This window comes from Balaenoptera borealis (genome assembly GCF_965194805.1).
Source record: "Balaenoptera borealis genome assembly, chromosome: X".
Lineage (NCBI taxonomy): Eukaryota > Metazoa > Chordata > Mammalia > Artiodactyla > Balaenopteridae > Balaenoptera > Balaenoptera borealis.
Window position 1 is genome coordinate 42,620,740 of NC_138881.1, and position 13,366 is coordinate 42,634,105.

At 36.2% G+C, this 13,366-nt stretch overlaps 1 pseudogene across 1 annotated transcript in view; it reads left to right on the forward strand.

Annotated features, from left to right (window-relative positions):
* Positions 1–13,366, forward strand: part of LOC309621113 (retinol dehydrogenase 12 pseudogene) — a 339,175-nt pseudogene that overhangs the window by 215,975 nt on the left and 109,834 nt on the right. The gene's annotated exons all lie outside the window — the stretch shown is intronic.

Genomic DNA, 13,366 nt, shown 5'->3' on the forward strand with positions numbered 1-13,366 from the left:
TTTTAGCCATTTTTGTGGGAGTGATGTGGTGTCTCACTGTGGTTTTAACTTACACTTTCCTAATAACTAATGCTATAGATCATCTTGTGCTTATTTATAATCTATATATCATCTTGGTTGAGATATCTTTTAAAATATTTTTCCCAGTTGTAAGAGTTCTTTATATATCCTAGATATAAGTCCTTTGTTGGATATATATTTTGCAAACATTTTCTCCCAAGTTTGCCTTTTCATTTGAATAACAGAAGAGCAAAAGTTTTTAATTTTAATAAGTCCAATTCATTTATACTTTCCTTATAGTTCATGCTTTTTGAGTCATGGTTAAGAAATTTTTGCAAAACTCAGGGTCACTAAGACTTTATCCTATGCTTTCTTCTAGACATTTTATAATATTGGTTCTTACATTTAGTCCTGCTATCCATTTTGATTTAATTTTGTATATGGTCTTAGGAAAGGGTTTAGGTTCACTTTGTTTTGCATATGGCTGTCCAATTGTTCCAGAACCATTTGTTTTAAAAAACATTATCCTCCCTCCATTGACTTGCCTTGTCATTTCTGTAAAAAAGTCAGTTGATTGGTTGTATTTCTGGAAGTACTTCAGTTCTATTTTTCCATTTGTCTATCTTACTGCCAGTACCACTATTGGCATTGTTCTAACTTCTGTATTACTCTAGCATTAGTGATTACTGTAGTTTCATAATAAGTCGAAGCCAGATAGTGTTAAGTCCTCCAACTTTTCTTTTCCACAATTGTTTTGGCTATTCTAGGTCTTTTAAATTTCCATATGAATTTTAGAATCAGCTTTTTGGTTACTATAAAAAGCCTGCTTGGGTTTTGATTGGGATTGAATTGAATCTATAGATCTATTTGGAAATAATTGACATTTTAATAATATTGAGTTTTCAGATCCATGAACAGGGTATATATTTCCATTTATTTAGGTCTTCTTTCATTTCTCTCAGAAGTGTTTTATAGTTCTTTAGTATGCAAATTTTACACATTTTGTCAAATTTATCCCTAAGTATTTCATATGTCTATATTATTCTAAATGGTATTAATTATTTTAAAATTTCCAATAGTTATTTGCTAGGATAGAGAAATACAATTGACTTTCACATGTTGATCTTGTGTCCCATAACCTTGCTAAGCTCACTTATTAGTTCTAGTAGCTATTGTTGATCCTGTTAAGCTTTTCTACATAGACAATCATGTCATCTGTGAGAAATGGTAGTTTTGCTTCTTCCTTTCCATTATAGGTGCCTTTTATTTATTGTCTTATTGTACTGGCTACAGTACAATGTTGAAAAGAAGTGATCAGAGTGGATATCTTTGCCTTTTTCTTGATCTTAGGAAGAAAACATTTAGTCTTTCACCTTTGAGTATGATGTTAGCCGTGGGTTTTTCATATATGCTCTTTATCAGGTTGAGGAAGTTACCTCTATTACTAATTTGTTGATAGTTTTTATCAATAGATGTTGGATTTTGTCAAATGTTTTTTCTCCAGCTATTGAGACAATCATATAGCTTTTCTTTTTTAATTTGTTAATCTGTCAAATTACATTGATTATATTGATTTTTGATAGTTAAATAAATCTAGCATTTCTGGAATTAAACCCTTCTTAGTCATGATGTATTATTATTTTTATATATCACTGGACTCAATTTGCTAAAGTTTTTGTTAGGAATTTTTGCATGTATTCTTATTTAGGATGTTGGTTTTTAGTTTTCTTATATTTTCTTTGTCTGCTTTTGGTATCAGGATAATGCTGACTTCATAGAATGAGTTGGGAAGTGGTCCCTCCCCTGGAAGAGTTGGTGTAGAAATGGTGTTATGTCTTCCTTTAATGTTTGGTAGAATTTGCCAGTGAAGCCATCTGGCACTGGTATTCTTTTATAAAAGATGTGGTGTATATATCATGGAATATTATTCATAAGAAAGAAGAAAATCCTGCCATTTGTGACAACATGGATGGACCTTAAGAGCATTATGCTAAGTGCGGAAGTCAGACAGAGAAAGAAAAGTACTGTACGATATCACTTATATGTGGAATCTTAAAAAGCCAAACTCATAGAAACAGAGAACAAAATGGTGTTTACAAGGGACTGGGAGGGGTGAGGCAATGGGGAGATGTTAAAGGGTACAAACTTGCAGTTAGAAGATGAATAAGTTCTGGGGATCTAATGAATGGCATTGTGACTATAGTTAACAATACTGTATTATATACTTGAAAGTTGCCAAGAGACTGGATCTTTAATGTTCTCACCACAAAAAGAAATGATAATTATGTGACATCATAGGGGTATTAGCTAATGCTATGGTGGTAACCATGCTCCAGTATATAAGTGTATCAAATCAACAGGTTGTACACCTTAAACTTACACAATGTTAAATGTCAATTATGTCTCATTTTTTTAAAAAGTTGTTTTTAACTAAAAATTCAATTTAACGGTTATAAGGCTATTCAGGTTATCATTTTCTTCATTGAGCTTTAGCAGTTTGTATTTTTCAAAGAATTTGTCTATTTCACATAAGTTGTCTAATTTAGGAGCAAAATATTGTTCATTGTATTCCTTTTTTATCCTTTTAATAAAATCTGGAGGATCTGAAGTGATGTTCCCTTCTCCCATTCTTGATATTGATAGTTTGTGTCTCATTTTTCTTCTGGGCAGTTTGGCTAGAGATTTATCAATTTTACTGATTTTTCTCAAATATCCAGCTTTTGGTGTGATTGATTTTTCTCTATTGTTTTTCTGTCTTCAATTTTATTTATTTATGTTCCCTTGTTTATTATGTCCTTTCTCTGCTTACTTTGAGTTAAATTTGCTCTTCTTTTTCTAGTTTCTTATGGTTGAAGCTGAGCCACTAATTTGAGACGTTTCTTCTTTTGTAGTATAAAGCTTTAGTGATATAAATAACCCTTTAAGCACTCATTTAGTAGCATCTAATATATACTGATATGTTGTCTTTACATATTCATTCAGTTCAAAATACTTCCTAACTTACCTTGGGATGTCTTCTTTGTCCCATGTGTTATTTAGATGTGTGTTACAGTATCCAGATATTTTAGAATTTTCCACTTTCTGTTATGATTTATAATTTGATTCCATTGTGATCAGAGAATATACTTTGTATGACTTGAATACTTATAAATTAATTGAGACTTCTGTTACGGTACAGAATATGGTCTATCTTGGTAAAAGTTTCATGCACACTTGTAAAGAATGTATTTTGCTCTTGTTATGTGGCATGATCTATAAATATGAATTAAGATTTTTGATAGTATGATTCAAGTCTTCTGTAGCCTTACTGATTTTATGTCCATTCTATCAGTTATTGAGGGAGAGGTATTGAAATCTCCAACTAACATTGTGCTTCTTTCTATTTCTCCTTTCAGTTATACAGTTGATGCTTTATCTATTTTGAAGCTCTGTTATTAGGTATACAGCATTTAGGACTGTTATGTCCACTTGTTGAGTACGCCCTTTTTTCATTATGAAATGACTCTGTCATGGTAAAATTCTTATATTAATAGCCACTTCTTTTTTTCTTTTGATCCGTTTTAGCAAGTATGTATTTTCCCATCACACACACTTATATATAGTCTCCAGCCCTTCCAGAGGCTGAGCTGATACCACATGGCCCAAAACCCCTACCATAAATCCCACTCTTGGTATAGACTACCCAGAATGGTTCCAGGCTCCCAGGTAACAGACATTCTTATCAGGCAGGACACTCCAAGGGCTTAGAGGTTACCTTGTAGGAGCTGGGTCAAGGGGCCAAGCCTTTCTTTGGGCAAGGTTTATCCTTTACTGAACACCGACCTTTTTCTGTTCCAGGATCCAATGCAGTTTATCACATTGCTTTGAGTTGTCATGTTTCCTTAGTCTCCTCCAACCTGTGACAGCTTCTTTGGTCTTTATCTTTCATGATCTTGACACTTTTGAAGATTAGTCTTGTAGACATGATAAGTAGTCTTGTAGAAATGTCCCTCAATTTGCATTTGTCTGATGTTTTATCATGAACAGATTGAGGTTATGGATTTGGGGGATGGATATCACAGAGATTATGTGCCCTTCTCATTGCATTATTTCAGGGGACAGATTATATGAACATGACTTATTACTAAGTGATATTACTAAGTGATATTAACCTTGGTCACTTTGTTATGGTGGTGTCTCCCAAGTTTCTCTGTTGTAAAGTTACTGTTTTTCCTCTTTCCATACTTTTCACTGACTCAAAGTCCTCATACTGAAGGAAAGGGCGATTAAGCTCTACCTTCTGGATGGAGGGGCATCAAAGAGTTTGTAGTCATATGTTAAAACTACCACAAGGGAATTATTTTGAGGTTATGCAAATATCCTGTTTCTCCTTAAAGTTTCATCCATTAATTTTAGCGTTCATCAATGGCTCTTGCCTTCAGCAACTACTACTGTTTTGTTCTAATAGTGATTTTCTTTCCCTCATTGCTTCTACATTTATTAATTGGCATTCCTCTATAAGGAATATTTGTCTTCTCTATTCTTTGTATTATAATCCAATACTACATTATGTATTATGTGGCACAAATTGTTGCAGGTTTGGCCATTGTTAGGTCTTTCAGCTTGGCTCCTGAGTCCCTTTAACATGCCCCCATCATTTTATTGTGGAGGAGGGTACTTCCTTACTTACTGGAACTATAAGACAGTCCAGGCTCATCTTGTAATTTCCCTGATCCAGACCTAGAATCAGCTATTAATTTCTCCAAGGAGATCTGGTTTCTTTTGTTGGAAAGTGGCATTTAGAAATCAAGCTCTTGGCATTATGTATGTTTATTGCTACTGGTGTGTCACTGCTAGGAGTGTCAAAGAGCTAGGAAATGCATGTATGTATCCTACCCATGTATACACACATTTATTTTTATTTCTTTAGCTATCTGTATATATTTTAAAAGAAACATGAGTTCATGCTGATATTCCTGACTTGAACCCAGTACTACAGGGTTCCTTTAGCCTTCTCCCGGCCCTTGCTTATTTGCACTTCTTTCTCTTGACAGGAAAGAAAAACAGTTAACTCCATTTCTGTGGGCCAATTTTGGGGTTCCCTATTTTCTATTCAGTTCCACTGATCTGTGTTTCTGGATTTTTGTCATTACCACACTGTCTTGGTAACTGTAGCTCTACAGTGAGTCTTGAAATTGGGTAGTGCAAATCCTCCAATTTTGTTTTTTCATAATTGTTTTGGCTATTCTTGCTCCTCTATTTTACCATAACAATTTTAGAATTAGCTTGTCAAGGGTGGTGGGGTATAGCTCAGGGGTAGAGCATTTGACTGCAGAATTAGCTAAAAAATAACTTTAAAAGGCTTGCTGGGAATTTGATTGGAATTACATTGTATCTATAGATCAAATTGGGGAAGAATTGGCATTTTAATTATATTGGGTCTTACAATCCATGAGCATGGCCTATCTTTCCATTTATTTACATGATATTTTATTTCTTTCGTTGATGTTTTTTAATTTTCAGTATACAGATCCTGTACATATTTTGTTAGATATATACCTAATTTGTTTGTCTTTGTGGTCATATTATGTGTGTTATATTTTTGTTTTTTGTGTTTTTTTAACGTGTGTTATATTTTTAAATTTCAAATTCCATTGTTCATAGCTGGTATGTAGGATATAATTGACTCGTATATTTGACAGTGTATCCTGATATCTTGCTAAACTTGCTAATTCTAGGAGCTTTTTTCTAGACTTTAAATTTTTATCTACATAGACAATAATGTTGTCTGAAAATAGAGTTTTCTTTCTTTCTCTCCAATCTGAATGTCTTTTATTTCCTTTTCTTATCTAAAAGCACTGTCTAGGACTTCCAGCAGAATATTGAATAGGAGTGATCAGAGAAGATATCCTTGCCTTGTTTCTAATCTTAGAATGGGAGCATGCAATTTCTCACCATTCAGTATGATGTAAATTGTAGGGTTTTTGTAGATTCCATTTATTAGGTTAAGGAATTTCCATTCTGTTCCTAATTTGCTTTGAGTTTTTACCATAAATGGTTATTTATCAAATGCTTTCTCTGCATCTACTGAGATGATTATATGGCTTGTCTTATTTAGTCCATTAATATGGTGAATTAAAATGATTTTGAAATGTTGAAACAGCCTTGCACTCCTGGCATGAACCCCTCATTGTTGTGATATGTGAAATACATGTGTGTTTGTATGAACATGTGTATACATATACATATGTGTATATGTATCTCTTTTATAAATTGTATATTTTTTATAAATCTCTTTCATAAATTGTATATTTTTATATCTGTTTATAAATATAAATATATAAAATATATTTATAGATTTATACATATAACTAATACTTTAATGAAGACTTTTGTGTCATGTTCATGAAGGATACTGGTCTTCAGTTTTCTTTTTCTGTCATATCATTTTCTGGTTTTAGTATTTGGGTAATGCTGCCTAATAAAATGAGTTGGGAAGTGTTCCCTCCTCTTTTTCTGAAAGAAGTTATGTTTTCTGAAATGTTGGCAAGGGTATGGAGAAATTGGAACTTTCATGAATTGCTTTTGGGAATATAATATGGTACCACCTCTGTGGAAAATAGTTTGGCAGTTCCTCAATAAGTTAAACGTAGAATTACCAAATGACCCATCAATTCCACTTCTAGGTATATACCCAAAATAGTTGAAAACAAGTGTTCAAACAAAAACTTGTACACGAACATTCATAGAAGCACTATTCACAACAGCCAAAAGGTGGAAACAACCCAAGTGTCCATCAGCTGATGAATGGATAAACAAAACATGGTATATCTGTAAAATGGAATATTATTCAGCCATAAAAAGGAATGAAGCATGGATTCATGCCACAACATGGATAATCTTTGAAAACATTATGCTAAGTGAAAGAAGACAGACACAAAAGGCCACATACTGTATGATTCCATTTAAAGGAAATATCCATAACAGGCATATCTGTAGAAACAGAAAGCGGTAGTGGTTGCCAGTGGTTGTGGGAGAGTGGGATGGTGGGAGAGTGGGATGAGGGGTGATTCTTAATGGGTAGGACCTTTTTTTTTTTAAGAAGTTTTTTTTTTTAATTTATTTTTAATTTATTTATTTTTGGCTGCATTGGGTCTTCGTTGCTGCGCGCGGGCTTTCTCTAGTTGTGGTGAGTGTGGGCTACCCTTCATTGTGGTGGGCGGGCTTCCCATTGTGGTGGCTTCTCTTGTTGCAGAGCACAGGCTCTAGGTGCAGGCTTCAGTAGTTGTGGCTCACGGGCTCTAGAGCGCAGGCTCAGTAGTTGTGGCGCACGGGCTTAGTGGCTCCGCGGCACGTGGGATCTTCCCGGACCAGGGCTCAAACCCGTGTCCCCTGCATTGGCAGGCGGATTCTTAACCACTGAGCCACTGGGGAAGCCTCAGGAGGTTTCTTTTTGAGGTGACAAAAATATTGTGGAACTAGATAGTGGTGATGGTTGCTCGACATTGTGAATATACTAAATGCCAAAAAATTTCTGAGAGAGAGAGAGAGAGAGAGGAAGGGAAGGAGGAAGGAAGGAAGGAAGGGAGGGAGGGAGGGAAGGAGGGAAGGAGGGAGGGAGGGAAGAAGAAAAAGAAAATGTGTGTAGCTTGAGTTAATATACATTCATATACAGTCCTCCCTGGGTAACCATGGGGATTGGTTACAGGACTCCTGCAGGTACAAAAATCTGAGGATGCTCAGGTCCCTTACAGTTGGCCCTCTGTATCTGCCGATGCAGAACCCACAGATATGGAGGGCTGACTGTATTTCCAAGCCTCCAAGTTAGCTAAGAGGGCCTAGAAGAAATAATAACCCAATGAGTACCAATGAGCGTACACAGCAACCAGATCTAGGTTTCTAAATATCATTTTCTAATAAAAGGAACCAGATTTCCTTGAAATAGTTGAACTGGGGCAGGGAAAATACAAAATGAGGTGGAGCAACTTGTAGTTCCAGGAAGTAAGGAAGTGCTCAAAAAAAAAAAAAAAATGCGGGCATACCAAAAGGGCAGCATAGCCAACCTGAGTCTGCTTGCAATGGCCAAAGGTGGAACAATTTGAGACAGAAGATAAATGACCATATTATTAGATTATAACCCATAGAATAAAATAAATATGAGTACAAGTTGATATAAATAAATAATTAAATAAATAGATGGGGGAAAGGGACAACTCTTACTTACAGAATAATTCTAATTAATAAAGGCAAAAGGAATGAGGGGAATATAAAAGCACTATTTTTTTAGAACACCACAGTAAAAAATGTTGCAGACAAGATCCATCCACGGGTGCTAAAATTAGTAGGTGAAAGTTTGATAGGAAACAATGTATTTGCATAGTCTCAAAGTATTTTTCCCAAGATATTTGTTAATTACAAAGGGAAAATAGTAAATTTAGAGTGGAGAAACCTGGCGGACACCACTGGGTTAACCAATCAAGGTTAACATCACCATGGTGGCACAAGAATGTGAACGTAGTTAATGCCACTGAACTGTACGCTTAAAAATGGGTTAATATTGGCTGTACAGCAGAAACTGACACAGCAGTGTAAAGCAACTATACGCCAATAAAAAAATTAAATAAAAAATAAAAGCAGGCAGACTGGCAAAAAAAAATTGGGTTAATATTGGGAATTTCCTCGTGGTCCAGTGGTTAGGACTCTGTGCTTTCACTGCTGAGGGTGCGGGTTCAATCCCCAGTCCAGGAACTAAGATCCCTCAAGCACACAGCACGGCCAAAAAAGTGGGGCATTAACATGGTAAATTTTATGTTACATGTATTTTCCACAATTTTTTAAAAAGTAATCTTACATCTATGACTGAGGAAGAAGGGGGCACTGACAGCCCCAAGATATGATATGTCCTATGAAATACTTGGGACAGACTTTTATACTAAGAAATGATTTATTGTTTATCTGAGATCCAGATTTGTCTATTTTTATTTGCTAACTCTGGAAACCCTACCCAAGAGGCCACATTTTCCATTTGAACCAGAACTTGCTCTGAATGAAGAAAGCTTGCAATAGCGTTCTAAGAAACTGAAAACCCCAAAGAACTCTGGCATGTCCTTTATCACTTGTATTACTTCCCTGTGTGAGCCAGCTCTTTACACTGAGAATGATATAAAAGGAAAGAAAGATCAGGCAACATAGAATTCCTCTTCCTTTCAGTCCTTCCTTGCTCATCAGTACGCCTAAGGTAGAGAATGTGCATGTATCAAGAAGGGAAATAAAAAGTTGAGTTCATTTTGTGCAGTGTTTCCACTGTTTTCATAAGAGCTAAATAAATACACAAGCTATGAAATCTGAAAAAAAGAGGTTTAACATCACCAGGAAAATAACATACACATTATGTGCCCCCTCATATATAGCCCTGGGAAGGGTATATCACTTCTGTAGTACTCTTGTCAAAAATGTGTAACTTCGACCTAATAATAAGAAAACACAAGACAAACTCAGATTGAGGAACATTCTACAAAATAGCTGATTAGTACTCTTTAAAAGTGTCAAGGTCATGAAAGACAAGAAAAGACTAAGGGACTTCCACAGATTGGAGGAGGCTAAAAAGACATGAAAACTAAATGCCATGTGGTATCTTGGATTGGATTCTGGAACTAAAAAAGGACATTAGTGGGAAAACTGGTGAAATCTGATGAATAAAGTCTGTAGGTCAGTTAATCATACTGTTCTAATGTTAGTTTTTAGTTTTCATAATTATATCATGGTTATGTTAACAGAAGAAATTGGACAAAGGGAATATAAGAACTTTGTGCTATTTTTTCAACTTTTCTGTGTCTAAAACTATTTCAGCATAAATGGCTAAATAAAAGTTGAATGATCATGGTCAAAAACATCTTAGGTGTAGAATTTAGAACTGTTGGTCACATAGTAAGTATATGCTTTATAAGAAACTGTTGAACTGTTTTCCAAGGTAGTTATACCATTTCACGCTTCCACCAGGAATTTATGGGAGTTCCAATTGCTCCACATCTTCACCAGCACTAGGTAGACCAATATGTATTGTGGTAGTCTGCTTCTAGATGGCCCCAACGATAGCCACTTTCTATTCACTCCCTTGTGTAATTCCTTCCCCCTGAGTGAGGCTAGATGTATTGATTCACTTCTAATGAGAACACAGCAAAAGTGATAGGATATCACTTCCAATACGAAAAGACTGTGGCTTCTATGTTGGGCACTCTATCTTGGATAACTTACACTGGCAAAAAAAAAAATTCCATGTTTTGAGCAGCCCTATTGAGAGGCCCACGTGGTGTGGCAGACTGAGGTCCATAGTCCATCAGCCCACAAGGAACTGAGGCCCTCAGTCCAGCAGCCATGTGAATTAGCTTAAAAGTGGATCCTTCAGATGACTGTATCCCAAGGTGACATCCTGACTGCACCCTCTTGAGAGATCTTGAGTCAGACGCACCCAGCTGTGCCACTCCCAGATTCATGGTCCACAGAAACTGTGATATAATAACTATTTGCTGTTTTAAGCCACTAAATTGTGAATAATTTGTTACTCAGCTATAGATAACTCAAACATATTTAAACCACATCGAGTTACTATCCTTTACCTATGACAATGGCAAAAAAAAAAAGGTTGATGAGGGAGTGGGGACACAGTCACTCTCATACCGTGATGTTATAAGTGCAAAATAAAAATAGTACACATCTGAGGAGGGGCAATATAGGGGTAGGGGATTAAGAGGTACAAACTATTAGGTATAAAATAAGCTACAAGGATATATTGTACAACACAGGGAATATAGCCAATATTTAATAATAATTATAAATGGAGCATAACCTTTAAAAATGTGAATCACTATATTTTAAAAGAAATTTTTTTAAAGATAGCATTGTTTCCAAAATATTTTCTCCCAGTCCATAGGTTGTCTTTTCATTTTGTTTATGGTTTCCTTTGATGTGCAAAATCTTATAAGTTTGCTTAGGTCCCATTTGTTTATTTTTGCTTTGATTTCTTTTGCCTTGGGAGACTTACCTAAGAAAATATTGCTATGATTTATGTCAGAGAATGTTTTGCCTATTTTCTCTTCTAGGAGTTTTATGGTGTCATGTCTTATATTTAAGTGTTTAAGCCATTTTGAGTTTATTTTTGTATATGGCGTGAGGGAGCGTTCTGACTTCACTGACTTATATGCAGCTGCCCAGCTTTCCCAACACTACTTGCTGAAGAGACTGTTTTTTCTCCACTGTATATTCTTGTCTCCTTTGTCGAAGATTGACTGTAGGTGTGTGGGTTTATTTCTGGGTTCTCTATTATGTTCCATTGATCCATATGTCCTAGCCACAGCAATGAGGCTGTCTTACATATACACAACTTACCAAAAAGCATATTATATAGGTGCAGCCCCAGTTCTTTTGACTTAGATCTACTCAATAGTCTCTATTACTAAAATTGTCAATGCTTGGCATGGGACCACTCTTGTCAAATGCTGCAAAACATTACAATACCATTTGACAACCCCATAGGGGTTATCTTGACCAAAGACAGATCAGTTGGTGGCCCCTGATGGAACTGTATTGGATTTGTGACATAAATGCCTATTGACTATTAACTGCAAATTGCACAGCATCTGTTATCTTGGTAAATTAATGCCTGCCTTCAGAAGAGCCCCTAATATCACCCAGGGTTTCTTTTGCTTCAATAAGTTTCCTTTTCAGAGAAAGAAGTCTTGAGATAATTTGATTCCAGAAGGAGAGAGACTGGACCTTGATTTGAGTCCAAAGACTTTACTCAAGAGGAATTTTGGACTGCCTTTTTCTGTCACCAAGTCTCTTCTTTCCACACTTGGTAAGAGGCCAGAAAAGTGGGTGAAATTCTACATACTATTGTTCAGAGAACAGCAGGAAAACTAGACAAGGTCACTAAGGCTATAGAACTCCTTGCAGGAGAGGTTCATGAAATCAGACAAGCAGTGGTAGAGCATATAGCCACTCTAGATATAATGCTGGCCTCTCAAGATGGAAGAATGTTGTACCTATATTCCAATAGGTTCTCTGGGATCTTTAACATTACTAAAAATATCAGAGAAACAAACAAGCAAATCAATGTAGCTGATATTTTTGCTAGTGCACCAATATCTGCTTCTGCATACTCTTCAGATTAGGAATGGGATCTGCTCTTTTCCTTTACTTGGGTAAACTTGGCTCTTGACTTAGGAGTGTACTACACATTCTTAGTATAATCATTCCCCTAGTATCTGTGTTACAGTGTTTAAATGTGGGACCTCCAGAGTCCTAAACGCTACTGTGCAGCCACTGTCCTTTCTGATGATGCAACACTAAGGTGCTTTTGAAGGAATGTGAAGAATGGACATTTGTCCAACTACAGATTATGTTCTCCAAACCATCTTTAGATCAATGTAACCCAGACAATGGTGAAGATGTGAATTTTCCAGAATAATATTCTATAGCTGACCTCACCTGCCCTTGGCCAAAAGGGGTAGTGAAGAGTAAAAACTTCTCTGGGACAGAAAGAGTGAAAAATCAGCTCAGAGTGAGAAAGAAAAAGGCAGCACTGCATAACAGGTACAGATAAAGACAATTGCTAGTTAACAGGAAATACTATTTCTCCTAAATTCATACAGCAGCTGTAAAATGCCACAAAGACACATTTTTTTCTCTACTACTTTCTTATCAATGATGACCCCCAGATCCACTTTGCTATTCCCATCTATTGCCGGAGATTTCCACCCCTTCCCCTCTGGGTCCCTGCCTCATTCACCTCTGCTTACACACATGGCCCATCACATCAGACTGCCATCTGGGCCCCAGGAAGCAGGAGTCCAAGATCAACCTGAAATGGCAGATCTGACCGCCCATCCCCATCCCACTTAAGGGTGACCTTTGATGGGCCTGAAACCCCAGGAATATTCTCTATCAGCAGGAGGACGAAATGTTTCTTTTGTTTTTTAATTTTATTAAAGTATAGTTGATGTACAATGTCGTGTTAATTTCCGCTATACAGCAAAGTGATTCAGTTATACATATATACATTCTTTTTCATATTCTTTTCCATTATGGTGTATCACAGGATATTGAATATAGTTCCCTGTGCTATACATTAAGACCTTGTTGTTTATCCATTCTCAATGTAATAGTTTGCATCTACTAAGCTTGATTCCACCACAGAGATGGCCTCAGTGAAAAACCACAATAGGGTGAGGGCCACAAATATGGTCATTCATACAGTGGGACCTCTCCTTCTGGAGCAAAAGTGCTATTACATGGACTTTGGCTGTGTCCATTAAGATCATGTCTTTCAGTCTGTCTCTCACCTTGGAAAATGTTGTCACCAGCAGAGGTGTGATTTGGGGGGCAAGTT